We start from the raw sequence: 13,277 nt of genomic DNA on the forward strand, positions 1-13,277 counted from the left end.
CCTACCCTATGATCCTGTAATTCTCCTCCTGGGGATATATCCTAAGGAACCCAACACATCCATCCAAAAAGATCTGTGTACACATATGTTCTTGGCAGCACAATTTGTAATAGGCAAAACCTGGAAGCAACCTAGGTGTCCAACAACAGACGAGTGGCTGAGCAAATTGTGGTATATATACACAATGGAATACTACTCAGTTGTTAAAAATGGTGACTTCACCCTTTTCAGCCAATCTTGGATGGACCTTGAAAAAATCATGTTGAGTGAAATAAGTCAGAAACAGAAGGATGAATATGGGATGATCTCACTCTCAGGCAGAAGTTGAAAAACAAGATCAGAAAAGAAAACAGAAGTAGAACCTGAAATGGAATTGGCATATCTCACCAAAGTAAAAGACTTTGGGGTGGGTGTGGGTGGGTGGGGAGAATACAGGTCCAAGAAGGATTCAGAGGACCTAGTGGGGGTTGTATTGTTATATGGGAAACTGGGGACTGTTATGCATGTACAAACTATTGTATTTACTGTTGAATGTAAAACATTAATTCCCCAATAAAGAACTAAATTTAAAAATAAATAAAACAAAATAAAATAAATAAAACATTAATTCCCCAATAAAAAAATAGTACTAAAAAAATGAAATGAATGAGGTTTGGGGCCTTGGTTTCCTTAAATCAATTCTTCAGTGGAAATTTGTCACTAGTTTTTTATGTTAACAAAAGAAGTCCTCTTTCTTGTAAAGAATCCTTAAGTTCTGAGACTATTGTCCCTAAATGGAACTGTCACACACAGTATGTAGCCAAGAGGTTCAAGGAGCAACTCATTTGCTCATTCCAGCCACTGAGTGAGTCCTAGCCTTCTGGGGTAAGAACAATGTCTGAATTGCACAAAACCATCTTCTGATTAAAGATGTGAGCATTCTACTTTCTGTCAGAGAATTGTTCCCTTTCTTTTGTTTGTTCTCAAAAGGGTCTTGTCTTTTTTTTTTTTTTTTTAAACCAGAGCACTGCTTAGTTCTGATATATGGTGGTACAGGGGATTGAACTTGGGACTTTTGAGCCTTAGGCATGAGAGTCTATTTGCATAACCATTATGCTATCTACCCTGCTCAAAAGGGTATTGTCTAATATGGCTTTACTGTTAGTAAAACACAAAACCTACAAACAAATGCATTTTAGGTTTATGTGTCAATGGTTAAAAATAAGAATCTCTGATGCAATTTAATTTATGCTAAAAACATTGTTGAACCATAATTTATAGTTGACGTGACTTTCATTAATATATAATTTCACTGTCTAATTTTTCAACATTATGAACTATTTGTATGTGTTTCTCTTGATTACATTGCTAACATTAAGTTGAGTATTAGCTGCTTGCATTTTATTTGTTTATTTATTTATTTATTTTTTGTCATGAGGGTTATCGCTGGGGCTAGGTGCCAGCACTATGGATCCACTGCTCCTGACAGCCATTTTTCCTTTTTTTTTTTTTTTAATTTCTACTTTTATTTGATAGGACAGAGAGAAACTGAGAGGGAAGGGTGGACAGAGAGAGGGAGAAAAATATAGATACCTGCAGACCTGCTCATGAAGCATTTCCCCTGAAGGTGGGGAGCTGGGGCTCGAACCCTAGTTCTTGCACTTAGTGATATGTGCACTTAACTGGGTGTGCCACAGCTTAGTACTTTTTATTTTCTAAGCTATATTTTCTTTATTTATTACTGAATAGAGAATGAGTGAAATTGAGACAGGAGGAGGACATAGAGATGGAAATAGACAGATACCTGCACCCCTGGTTCACCACTTGTAAAGCTTTCTGTCTGTAGGTGGGGACCAGGAGCTTATTTGAGTCCTTGTGCATTGTAATGTGTTCACTTAACTAGGTGTGCCACTACCCGGTCTCCAAATATGCTTTCTTTTAACTCTGGTTTTAATGAAAGAGTTCACTGAAAAAGGCAAACATCTGCACATGTATTGAAAATGGACTTAACTTGCAAATGTATTAATTAGCTTTTGAAAATTTTTCTTTGAGTAGATTATATTCTCTTTCTCTTTTACTGATGAATGTATGCTTTACCCAAAGTACAGCTTTCTTTCTTGTTTTTCCTTTCCTGCTTTCTATTGCTTATTTTTATTATTTATATTGGTGTTTAACAGACTTTTCAAAATAATAAGATTTTAGTGGTATAATTTCACAACCATGCATATTTGGTGTAAATTGCCACATCCTCCACCAATGTGGTGCCTCCCCTCAACTGTCACAGTTCTCAAAAATTCCAAAAGATTGTATAGTTACTATTTCTGAGAGTTTATTTCTTCATTCACAAAATTAGTAAAAAAAAAAAAGTTTATGGCTAAATGGTATAATAATTTTTTAAAGCAATGTATTATAGATTTCCCTACTTCTACAGACTTATTTATTTATATATTTTACCAGAGCACTTTCAGCTCTGGTTTATGGTGGTGCAGGGGATTGAACCTGGGACTTTGGAGCCTCAGGCATGAGTGTCTTTGCATAACCATTATGCTATTTATCCCCCACCCCAACTCCCTCTACGGACTTTGCAAAAACAAGTCTTATAGGCTCTGGAGAAATTATACTAAAGAAGTAACACAAAAAGTCTGGGTAGGATTACTCCTGAGATTGTATTTGGGTATTCTGGTTCCATCCCAGGGCCAGAAGAATTGTCTGTCTATATAAGGATATCTGAAGGGATGCTGATACATGTGGGATGCAAATTTGAGAAACTTCTCAAGGAGAGTGGAGTTTCCCAGACTGAAAAGTTGACTTAGCTGGAAAAATCCAAGAAAACAAGATTTCCAGAAAGACACTGTATCAGACCAAACTGCTTGAGCCAGGCCCAGAGGTGTTTCCTTCTAGATGATCTCCAATTCAAAGAAGACACATTTTCAAGGGGCAACCTGTCCATGGACGGAAAAGAGAATACCTGATTCCTAGATCTGAAGGAAATTCCATCCTTATGTTACAGAGGATGACTTCCATTCATGTTTTCCTAACATCTTAACGACATAATTACGTTACATCTGTTTCTTATTTTGCAGATGGAGAAATCAAGGCACAGAAAAATTAAGTGACTTCACCATAGTCACAAACTGGGGAGGACCAGGATTAGAACTTTGAGAGAACCCTAACTCTGGGCCTGTGTCCTGCCCACAGAGTCACGCTGCCTCCCTTCCTAGAAGAGAAGACTTCCTGCAAGGTAAAGCCATGAGTTCCTTCCTTCAGGGCTGTGTGAGGGCAATTGAGGCAGGACAGCCACAGCCCTCCCTACAATGTCTGTACTTGTTGTTTGACAAAGGACAGCACTCATTTCCTTGACATGGGTTCAACACCTGCTCTGTGAAACTGTTATCAACACACATCTTTTCAATGCAACCACAGAATCCCAAAACAAATGCTCCATCCCCTGTGCATCTTCCTGTGTCTCCTCAAGTCATAGACCTCCCCTGTTCCCCAGGTCTGCCTGTGCCTTCACTCAATATAGCCTTCTTTATCTCTCTGCAGCCTTTCCTCTCCTATCTCCCTCCATCCTGCCTCACTGTCTCTATTTTTCCTCACTGAGATGCTTGCTCCATACTCATCTTCTCTTTTTATATTCATCACCTCTCCCTCTCTGATGGAAAAATGAACCCTACTCTGAAAATATATATATATATATATATCTTCTTTACCTTCCTCACTTCTATTTTTTTCTCCATCCTCTTGGACCACTCTTGGAAAGCACACTTGCCAACTTCATGTCCCGTTTGTTGTAGAGTATAGACATCTGACTATTGTCCTCCCTCTTCCTGAAATTTCTCTATAGAAACTTCACATTAGCCTCCCCCCCCGATCAAGTCCAGACAATATCAGGTCAGAAGGGGCTTTATTTGCCAAACTTAGCACCTGATGAATGAACCTCTATGCATGACCTTTGTAAAAAGAAAAAAAAAAGGTTATTTGTGCTTGACTAGAGGGCATCAAAGTAAAACCACTAGCAAAGTGTATTCAGTATAACATTCAGTCCCTGTAGTCAGACAGAGCTTAATGCTCCTTCTAGTCCCCTACAATCCTAGAATCTTTTCCACTCTAGGCTTATACTCTATACTGCTTTTCTAGATTCCTTTTTTTCCATATTTGATAATTGTTTTTTCTGTCCATGTGACTTTATATGTACCTGTGCCCTCTAAATATTCCTTAAGTCTTATTTGGTAGTCTCTCATTCTCCCCTTTATATGGATTAATAGAATATGAGCAGATGTCTAAAAAAAGAGCCCATTGAAGACAGTTCCAGGAAATGACAGTGACCACACAGACAATAAGTCACTGGGCAGCATATAGGATTCCATGCACATCTTGAGTACTATATTAGGAGCTTCTGTGTCTATCTTTTCACTGCATTAATGCATTTAGTTACCAAATTAAGCAGCAATGAACAAAGATATATTGTGTCACTCAATAAATATAACACTTAAGATTCATTGATGGTAGCACTTGAAAATGAGGAACCATACATTACTATAATGTGCATGGAGTTTTACATTTTCAACAGTAAACTATAAATAGTTTATAAAACTATATTGTAAAGTGTGCACAAATATGCCTTGATGTTTCATATACCTCTTAAAGTAATGGGATGAACAAATAAAATAAAACAATTTGAATATCTGCTAGAGGGATAACATATGGGCCTGGTTGGACACATTATAGTAAATGCATTCTGAAAAACACTGTGCCTTCATTCAAGAATTTAGCTTACTCCATAGACTTTCACCTGGAAAGATAACTGTAAGTTTTGGGTAAGTGAAAAATAGCAGCTTAAGAAACATTTGTATTAATGGAGCCTCCTTTTCTAAGCAATAAACATTCAAAGGGAAAACTCCCTTAATAATTTTTTTATGCCATAGGATTAGAAAGAATGGTTTTACCTCTGATGAGGAAAGTGACCAGAGGAAGAGTCTACAACTACTGCTCTATTCCCAGTGCAGTTTTTGATATATTACTGTATGTGATTATTTTATTTTATTTTATTTTTCAATTCAGCCACATTGGAGTGCCAGGCTATCATGGGGGTGCCTCTTCCTGGGCACATACTCCCTCAGTTGGAGAAAACTCAACTGGATCCAGCCTGGGCTGCTACTTACTCAGCGATGCGGGAGATAGATGACTCAGGAACCAAGCTCATGGTGGGCTAGGCAATGCAATGTCTTTATTGATCAGAGAGCAATGCTTTTAAAGGCCAGACCTGGAAGTGACAAGTTGAAAATGGAAATGGCTAGGAAAGGGGTTGAGAAAGGCAAAAGGGTGCTGGGAAGGTAGAAACTTCCTTCACAACTATTGTGAGGGTTTTAACTGGTGGGATTAATGATACCCTGGAGGTAGGGTGGGTCTTGAAAGATAGGTCAAAGGAATGGAATGGGTGGGGATCTTTCAGGCAAAACAATGATTATGTAGATAGGCCATAGTATCAGGAATGCAGGGTGGAGCAGGGGGAGCTGGCTTAACAATTGGAGAAGGAAATAAAATAAAGACAGGTATTGTTGCTTAGATCTGAGATAGTCATCATGGGACAATTCTGTAATCTCAAGTCAGAGAATTCCATGATGGAAATGGAATCAGGACATGTCACTGTAAATGTAATGAATTGATAGAGAAGCAAAATACAGTGAAGAAAGAAGTTATCACAATGAAACAGTGTTAAGAGGCAAGGGCATGAACTAGAATGGTATTCGGGGAGGTGGAAAGAAATGACAACATATGAGAAACAGGACATGATAAATTACTTGATAGGAAAATGGGTGGAAGAAAAATGCCAAATATGTTTTCAAGCATTCCGACTGAAATAATGGTTACTTCTTTATTCAGAAAAAGAATACTGAGAACTACTAGATTTAGGCTGGGGTATTATAAGTCCACAGAAAATAAAGGAAGAAACCTTTCTTTATGTGAAGCAAAGAAATGCATGTCTGGTAAAGAAATTCACAAAAATATGAGGGAAGGTAGAGGTGAGAACAGTAAATATAAAACAGAAGACTATATAGAGTTTGAGAAGATCCTTAGTAAGATATGCATGAACATAGTACTGAATTAATTTTTTTGAATTTGATATGAGATGAAGATAGTCTGAGAAGTTAGATTTCTAACATTTGTGGAACAGAGATTTAAAGGGTAGCATTGAATTAAACACATATGTGTGGGCCCTTGACCTTAAATCAGCAGAGACATTTCCTCTGAGGGCATGTGCACCTGGAAATCACACACTAATAACAAGGACTTCTGAGAATGGTTACTTGGAAGAAAATGAAGCAAACATATCAAATTTCCTGAGGAATGAGACTTGATAAGTAAAACTTTTAGAATATAAGAAACTGGTAACTAGTGAGTTATGAAATAAAGATTTTAGAAATAAAGATTTTAGTTATGTCCATTCACTTGTGTGCAGACTGCTAGGTAAAGGGTCCGGGATGGAGAGTCAGAACTCTGTTGGATAATTGTGGGTGCAAAGGAGGGACAGAGATGTGACAATTGTCAGAGCACCAAGAAGGTCTAAGGATTAAAGGGAACTCAACCTAAAAGGGAGCAGAAAGACTGGTGAAAGATGAAGTTGGGCATGCTTGAAAGAGGACAAGTTAGGAAAAGAGCCTTCAGAAGTCCCCGGGGAAAAGCAAACTCATAAAGATATCAGTAAAGGAGGGAACAGTATTTAGAACATGAGGACTGGGATTTGTGCATAAAATATAGCTCCAGTGACTCCTCCAACTGACTAATCTTAGCCAAAGTCACTGACTAGGTAAGTCTTGGACTTTGTACATGGAGATAACTGCCACCACCACATAAGATTGCTTCAATTCAACCCAGAATGAAAACCTAGAGAGGACACCAAACATAGCACCAGAAACAGGAAGAACCCAGCCCATGGTCTATTCACATAGATTTAAAATAACATCATAGCTATAAAGAAATTATTTCTGGGACATTTTCAAAACCATTTCTTCTTTGATTATCTGAAATCCTTAGGATACATAAGGTTCTATTGTCATATACTTAAGACAACTGAGGCACATGGAGCTTGGAGTAATTGTCTAAGTTTATACTGACATTAAGAAAGGAATAAAGTGGATCTGGTGAGTTTAATTTCAAGTTCAGGTTTATACCCATCACTCTTCACTGCTTCCCATTATACCCTATAATAGAATTCATGTTTTGGCTTTTTTGTGTATACAATTTCCTTCCTACACACCTCATAAAAGGTTTTATATTTGGACTCATTTTATTTTTTTCATTTGAGTGTCTTCTCAGTGACTTACTAACTATTTAAGAGACATAGTAATAAGAAAAGTGCAATGTAAACAGCAGCTATATGGGGCCGGGCAGTGATGCACTTGGTTGAGTGTACGTTACAGTACTCAAAGACCCAGGTTCGAGTCCACAGTCCCCACCTGCAGGGGAAAGTTTCACAAGTGGTAAAGCAGTGCTACAGGTGTCTGTCTGTGTCTCTTTTTCTCTATCCCACCCTTCCCTCTCGATTTCTGGCTGTCTCTATCCAATAAATAAGTAAAGATAATAAAAAAATTTTAAAAAACAGCTATATGCTGAATTTTAAAAATGTTACTCTCAAAAACTTTAGTATCTTGAGTAGTAACATTTGTAAACAGATGCACTTTAGGAGAATGGACAAGTAATTTCAAGAGTGATTTCCTAAAATAGAACATCTCTCTCTCTCTCTCTTCTCTCTCTCCTCTCTCTCTCTCTCTCTCTTTCTCTCTCCTCTCTCTCTCTCTCTCTCTCTCTCCTCTCTCTCTTTCTCTCTCTCTCCTCTCTCTTTCTCTCTCTCTTCTCTCTCTTTTTTTCTCTCTCTCTCTCCTCTCTCTCTCTTTCTCCCTCTCTCTCTCTCCTCTCTCTCTCTCTCTCTCTTTTTCTCTCTCTCTCCTCTCTCTCTCTCTCTCTCCTCTCTCTCTCTCTCTCTCCCCAAAGATAGGAGGAAGGAGCCTGATAGGAATAGACCAGTGCTAGCTTCCCTTGGTGGTGCCTCTATCTGCAGGAGACCCATTTTCTCCAACCTCCAAGAACTTGAATTTGGAGAAGGCCTCTCTTCACTCTTCTCCTGGCCAAAGAAATTTTGCATCTAAACTCCTTAAAGATAAAGAGCTAGTTGTACAAAGGGATATTTTCAAGAGACTAAGAGAAACTCAACTCAAAAAGAAGTTTGTGTTTCCCACTTTGTGTGCACACTTACACACACATGAAAGTAAAGTACATGCACTTTTTAATATGATTATGATTTTATTAATGATCAAATATTGATTTGCAAGATTATCAGATAGTGGTGGATTATTAAATATGTAACTATAGTTCCACATCACTCCACCACCAAAGTTCTGTGGTACCAACCCCCACTTGGCTCCCCACAGATAGCCACCATAGTTCTCCCAAAATCATAAATACAGGTTAACTAATTATTTTTCACATTCATGTGTTTTAGTTATAGAATAGATATTTAATGGAGTATTACTCAACAATTAAAAAAGATAATATTATGTCCTCAGGGACAAAATGGAAGAAACTGGAGGTTATACTTAGTGAAGTACGTAAGTGAAAGAGAACTAGCAGTTGGATTCACACTCTTTTTAGGTCTTACAGATATAACTGAATTTATGGTCCCAGAAGTCATTGCGGAGACCATCTTTTACAGCTATGTACCTATGTACGACTGTACTTGTTCAGATACTCAAGAGTCAATATAATGGCTGGTGCTCTAAATAAACAGTTAAAATACACAGAGAGTGGTATCTTCACCCATGTGACAAATGATGGTTTACATCTATAATTTGGAGATTATATTTACTCTATCTGCATGCCTTCAGGCAAGCATATGACACCTTGAGTTGAGAAGAAAGCAGCACCAGCTTGTCGTCTTATTTATGTGCCAGGGAACCAGCAAAATTTTGGAAAATCAGCACATTCATTCTCTCAACCACTCAGTTGAGATTAGTGGGAATGAAACACAGTGCGTAAAGATGGAGACAGCTGTCACACTTCACTTGCCTAGCTCCTTGAAGAGTGTTGCCCTGCCTCAGTTCATGCACAGGCAAACGCTAGAAGAAGAAGAAGTTCACGCACAAAGATCAGGGGCAAAATGGAAGCTGGCACAAATGGATCTGAGACATAGATCCCTTCCATTTGGGAATATGTCAAAGAGAATATGTCACCTGTCTATAGGGTCCTGAGAGGCAAGAACAATACATGAACACGAAATAAACTTCAACTGTCCACTATGAACTTTTATTTCTTTAGAGAGAGGCTGAGAAAGTAAAAGAAAACAGTGCCAAAATGCCCTTCAATGCAGTGGGTTCAGTTTTAAACCTGGATTACGTACATGGCAAAACAGCACACTAGGCAAGTGTGCTATTTTGTTGGCCCTCCACTGTTAACCTGAACAACAATATAGCAAGCAGGCAGTGAATTCATTATTTTTCTGGGTCATCAGGATCCTTTGAGCAGTTGTTGAGTTCCCACTGATCCAAGACATGAAGGCTCTCTCTGCCTCACTCACAGAACATATTTCTAACACATTTCACAGCTGTTGTAGGTATCTCTCCACTCTGATAATAAACGATGGAAATTGGCAGGCATTTTTATGGCTATAAAATTATCAGATCACCCTTATCTGGATAAAATTAAACATTATTTATTTTGTTAAAAATATCACCACTGCCAGATGTGGATAGATAACATAATGGTTATGCAAAAAGATTCATGCCTGAGGCAACGAAGAAGTCTCAGGTTCAGTCCCTTCACATCACCATAAACCAATGCATCCCATCAGGATGCATTGGATCGACCTTCCCGTGGTGCATCCCGTGAGTACCCATTCATTGGGGAAACTGACGATCCTTCCTAGCCGACTGAATCCACATGGATCCCAGTCACTTTCAAAGCCATTAACTGGCTACGGAAGAAGGGCAAACGCTAGAAGAAGAAGACCATAAACCAGAGCTGATTAGTGCTCTGGTAAATAAAAAAAATTAAAATATAGAAAGAAAGAAAGAAAGAAAGAAAGAAAGAAAGAAAGAAAGAAAGAAAGAAAGAAAGGAAGAAAGAACAGAAAGAAGGAAAGGAAGAAAAAAATCACCATTGCCTTTGATTTCCCTGTAATCATCTCTAAAGGCTTTGAAACATTGGTTTCATTTCACATGTCCCACTAGGTTCTCAGACTTCAGCATGAAGACTAGATAAAGAAAACTGGGCCCAGGGAGTCGGGCGGTAGCAAGTGCACATGGCGCCAAGCGCAAGGACTGGCACAAGGATCCTAGTTTGATCCCCCGGCTCCCCACCTGCAGGGGAATCACTTCATAGGAAGTGAAGCAGGTCTACAGGTGTCTATCTTTCTCTCCCCCTCTCTGTCTTCCCCTCCTCTCTCCATTTCTCTCTGTCCTATCTCACAACGATGACATCAAAAACAACAACAACTACAACAACAATGAAAAAACAACAAGGGCAACAAAAGGGAAAATAAATAAATATTTTAAAATTTAATAAAAAGAAAAAACTGGGCCCCTTGGGATATACCAAAAATAGACTTACTAGCTTTTTCCAAAATAGAGACCCTAAATCTCATCTGCTATATTCCTTCCTTTAGTCCTCATTAGAATACTCATAATTTCAGTGTCTTCCTTTGAAGCTGCAAAATACTGCTTGTTACCAACCAGGGCTTGCTTCCTAATGCACAGAGAAATCAATACTGTGGCACTGGCTGTTGAGACCAGAACAGGCCATATTTTCCAGTTAACTAGCAAGAAGACAGGAAGAAAAACTCAAATATGGATCCCTGGTCTTGAGGAAGAAGCATTTGTATAGGCTTAGGAAAGATATTCAGACAAAGCTGATAGGTGGGTTTTGTGAGAGCTGACTCTTCCATTTCATGCAACTCCTTCCTTTGAAATAGATTCCGTAGGTTAGGATTCCAGCTTCTTGCTTTTGTAGATGAGTGACGTTTGGTTGCCCTAGTGCCCGGTGTTATTTAAAGGTCAGTTTCCAACCTGCCACTCATACCTGACTTCACATCCCTTAGAACAACCTAATTTTCTGTTAGAAATAGCAGTTGAGGAATAGAAATTTTTCTTGCCTAAATCTTGGGGTTTAGTTTATTCAACTTCATCCTCAGAGTTTGAAACCTCATGATTGTATGCAATCTGGAGGCTTTGACATTCCACTGATAATGGCCATCCCTGACTTGCTTGTGGGATAGAGATACTTTCTGGCTGGCTGCATGTGATGAATATTTCTCTGAATCATTTTGCATGAGGAATGTTTTGAAATTGTAATAACATTATTAAGTAGTATCTAACAATCTAGATGACCCTGGGAAGGCTTCGTCACTATAATTCTTTTATTCATTGACTTACCCTATTGTCTAAAATTCACAGATGTCTACTCTGTGCCAGGTACCCTTCTGTCTCATGTCAACCTGCCTCAGAGAGAGGGTCCTTCACTACTGACAATTTTCTTTTCCTGTATCTAAAATGTTAAAGGATGAGTGAACTTTATGATGACCGGTTTCTTGGCTATTGGGTCCTATTCCTATTCTCATGTCATTCACACACAGGTCTTGAGGTACAGAGGTGAGAGATACATCCTCAGAGCCCAGAAGACTGGCATGGTGTACTCTTGGCAGGTGCTTTGACAGCAGCATGCCCAATCACTTCACTGTCAAAATCACCTGTTGGAGTGACAGATTTCCTCTGTGAAGTTATTTTTTGTTGCAACTTGTCATCATATGGCTTGCTATTTTCTTTGGATATGGTGCATTATATTTAAAGTGTTAAATTCCACACCAGGCCTGAAGTTGAGAGTTTAACCTGTCTTCTACTTAGAAGGATTCACTTTTAGAGTATCATGTGACCTGGACCTCTGCACCACTTTATTGTACAGTCACCAGCCATGAGGGCAAGAGTGTACTCTAAAATTTCCAAGACTGATCTGATTTTTAACTGCCCTGCTTAGGTATGTGAGAAAAGTTTCTCAATATCTTAAATATCTTACAGGTTCCAGTTCATCCACAGACAGCTTCTCTCCTAAAGAAATGGCAAGGGGACCAGGAAGTAGCTTACCTAGTTAAACACATATAATACTATTTACAAGGACCCAGGTTCAAGCCCCTGCTCCCCACCTGCATGCTGGGATGCTTCAGAAGTGGTAAAGCAGGTCTACAGGTGTCTCTCTTTCTCTCCATCTCTATCTCCCTCTCAATTTCTTTTTGTTCTAAACAAAAAAAAAGAAAGAATATATATATATGTCAGACCACGTGTCTGCAGTTTTTCTTTTGAAAGTGTGGTACTCTAACCACTTCCCACTTCTGTGAACAATGCATGCCCAGAGCATTCTAATGAGAAGAGATCTTCCAGAGTCTTCCCAACATCAAAGCAAGGCTAACATACACTTACTTGCCCTGTATATTCCTGACTCATAAATATTAGCACCTCACTGCTGTCCTTCAGAACTTCAAGAACTAATCAAGAGAACAGTTAGCAGTGATGGGAATCCAAGAAGAATATGACCTGTCAGAGTCAGCATTTAACTCAATTTGTACGTAAACCTTTATCATTTTCATACCTGGTAATAAGGAAGTTATAAGCAAACAAAAGGTTTTGTTCCTCTGCTTCAATTCGAATTAGAGTCGTGTTTTAAGTACTATGATTTGTCATTACTATTTTTTGCAATTCATCTTCTTGAAAATAACTAAATACTTTTTGACTGATTCATAAACAATTAGCCTTCAGATTCACCCCCACTCAAATGAAGCTCACATACGCTGACCACTATATCATCCTACATTAAAGAATTGTTACCCACAAAATCATTCCCGAAGAAGGGCATATTCTTCTTTATTCTTGAAAACAGAGGAGAGTGGGTTCACTTTGGGGTCAAATGGGGAAAGTGAACCTTCATACATATTATCGCCTAGAAAGATTGGGTGGAATTATAGCCACATCCTTTTAGGCTAAAGTAATTTTGTTGTAAATTTTAATATAATCAGAATATAATATTTAGCATGATTTTACTTTTATTAGTCTCATGGTTCCAGGAGCTATATATATCCATTGGTCTTCTCTAAGTTAACTACCTTTCAAAGTACTTTTAAAAAATCCTTTCTTTTAATTCAACTATTGAATAGAAAGCCTGAACTGTAACATATTTGCACTGCCTTAAATTCATGGAAAAGCTGAACATTTTCTCTTATCTTGGAAACCACTTTTAAATTTTCATCAAGTACTCAG

General features: G+C 38.4%; 1 protein-coding gene across 7 annotated transcripts in view; it reads left to right on the forward strand.

The window, feature by feature from the left end:
• MYT1L (myelin transcription factor 1 like) overlaps positions 1-13,277 on the forward strand; it is a 527,336-nt gene that overhangs the window by 325,247 nt on the left and 188,812 nt on the right. For all 7 annotated transcript variants that reach the window (XM_060187042.1, XM_060187047.1, XM_060187048.1 and 4 more), the window contains exon 5: positions 3,063-3,220. The gene's annotated coding sequence lies outside the window, so the exon portion shown is untranslated. The remainder of the gene's footprint in view (positions 1-3,062; positions 3,221-13,277) is intronic.

The sequence above is a fragment of the Erinaceus europaeus genome, chromosome 3 (genome assembly GCF_950295315.1).
Source record: "Erinaceus europaeus chromosome 3, mEriEur2.1, whole genome shotgun sequence".
Classification (NCBI taxonomy): Eukaryota; Metazoa; Chordata; class Mammalia; order Eulipotyphla; family Erinaceidae; genus Erinaceus; species Erinaceus europaeus.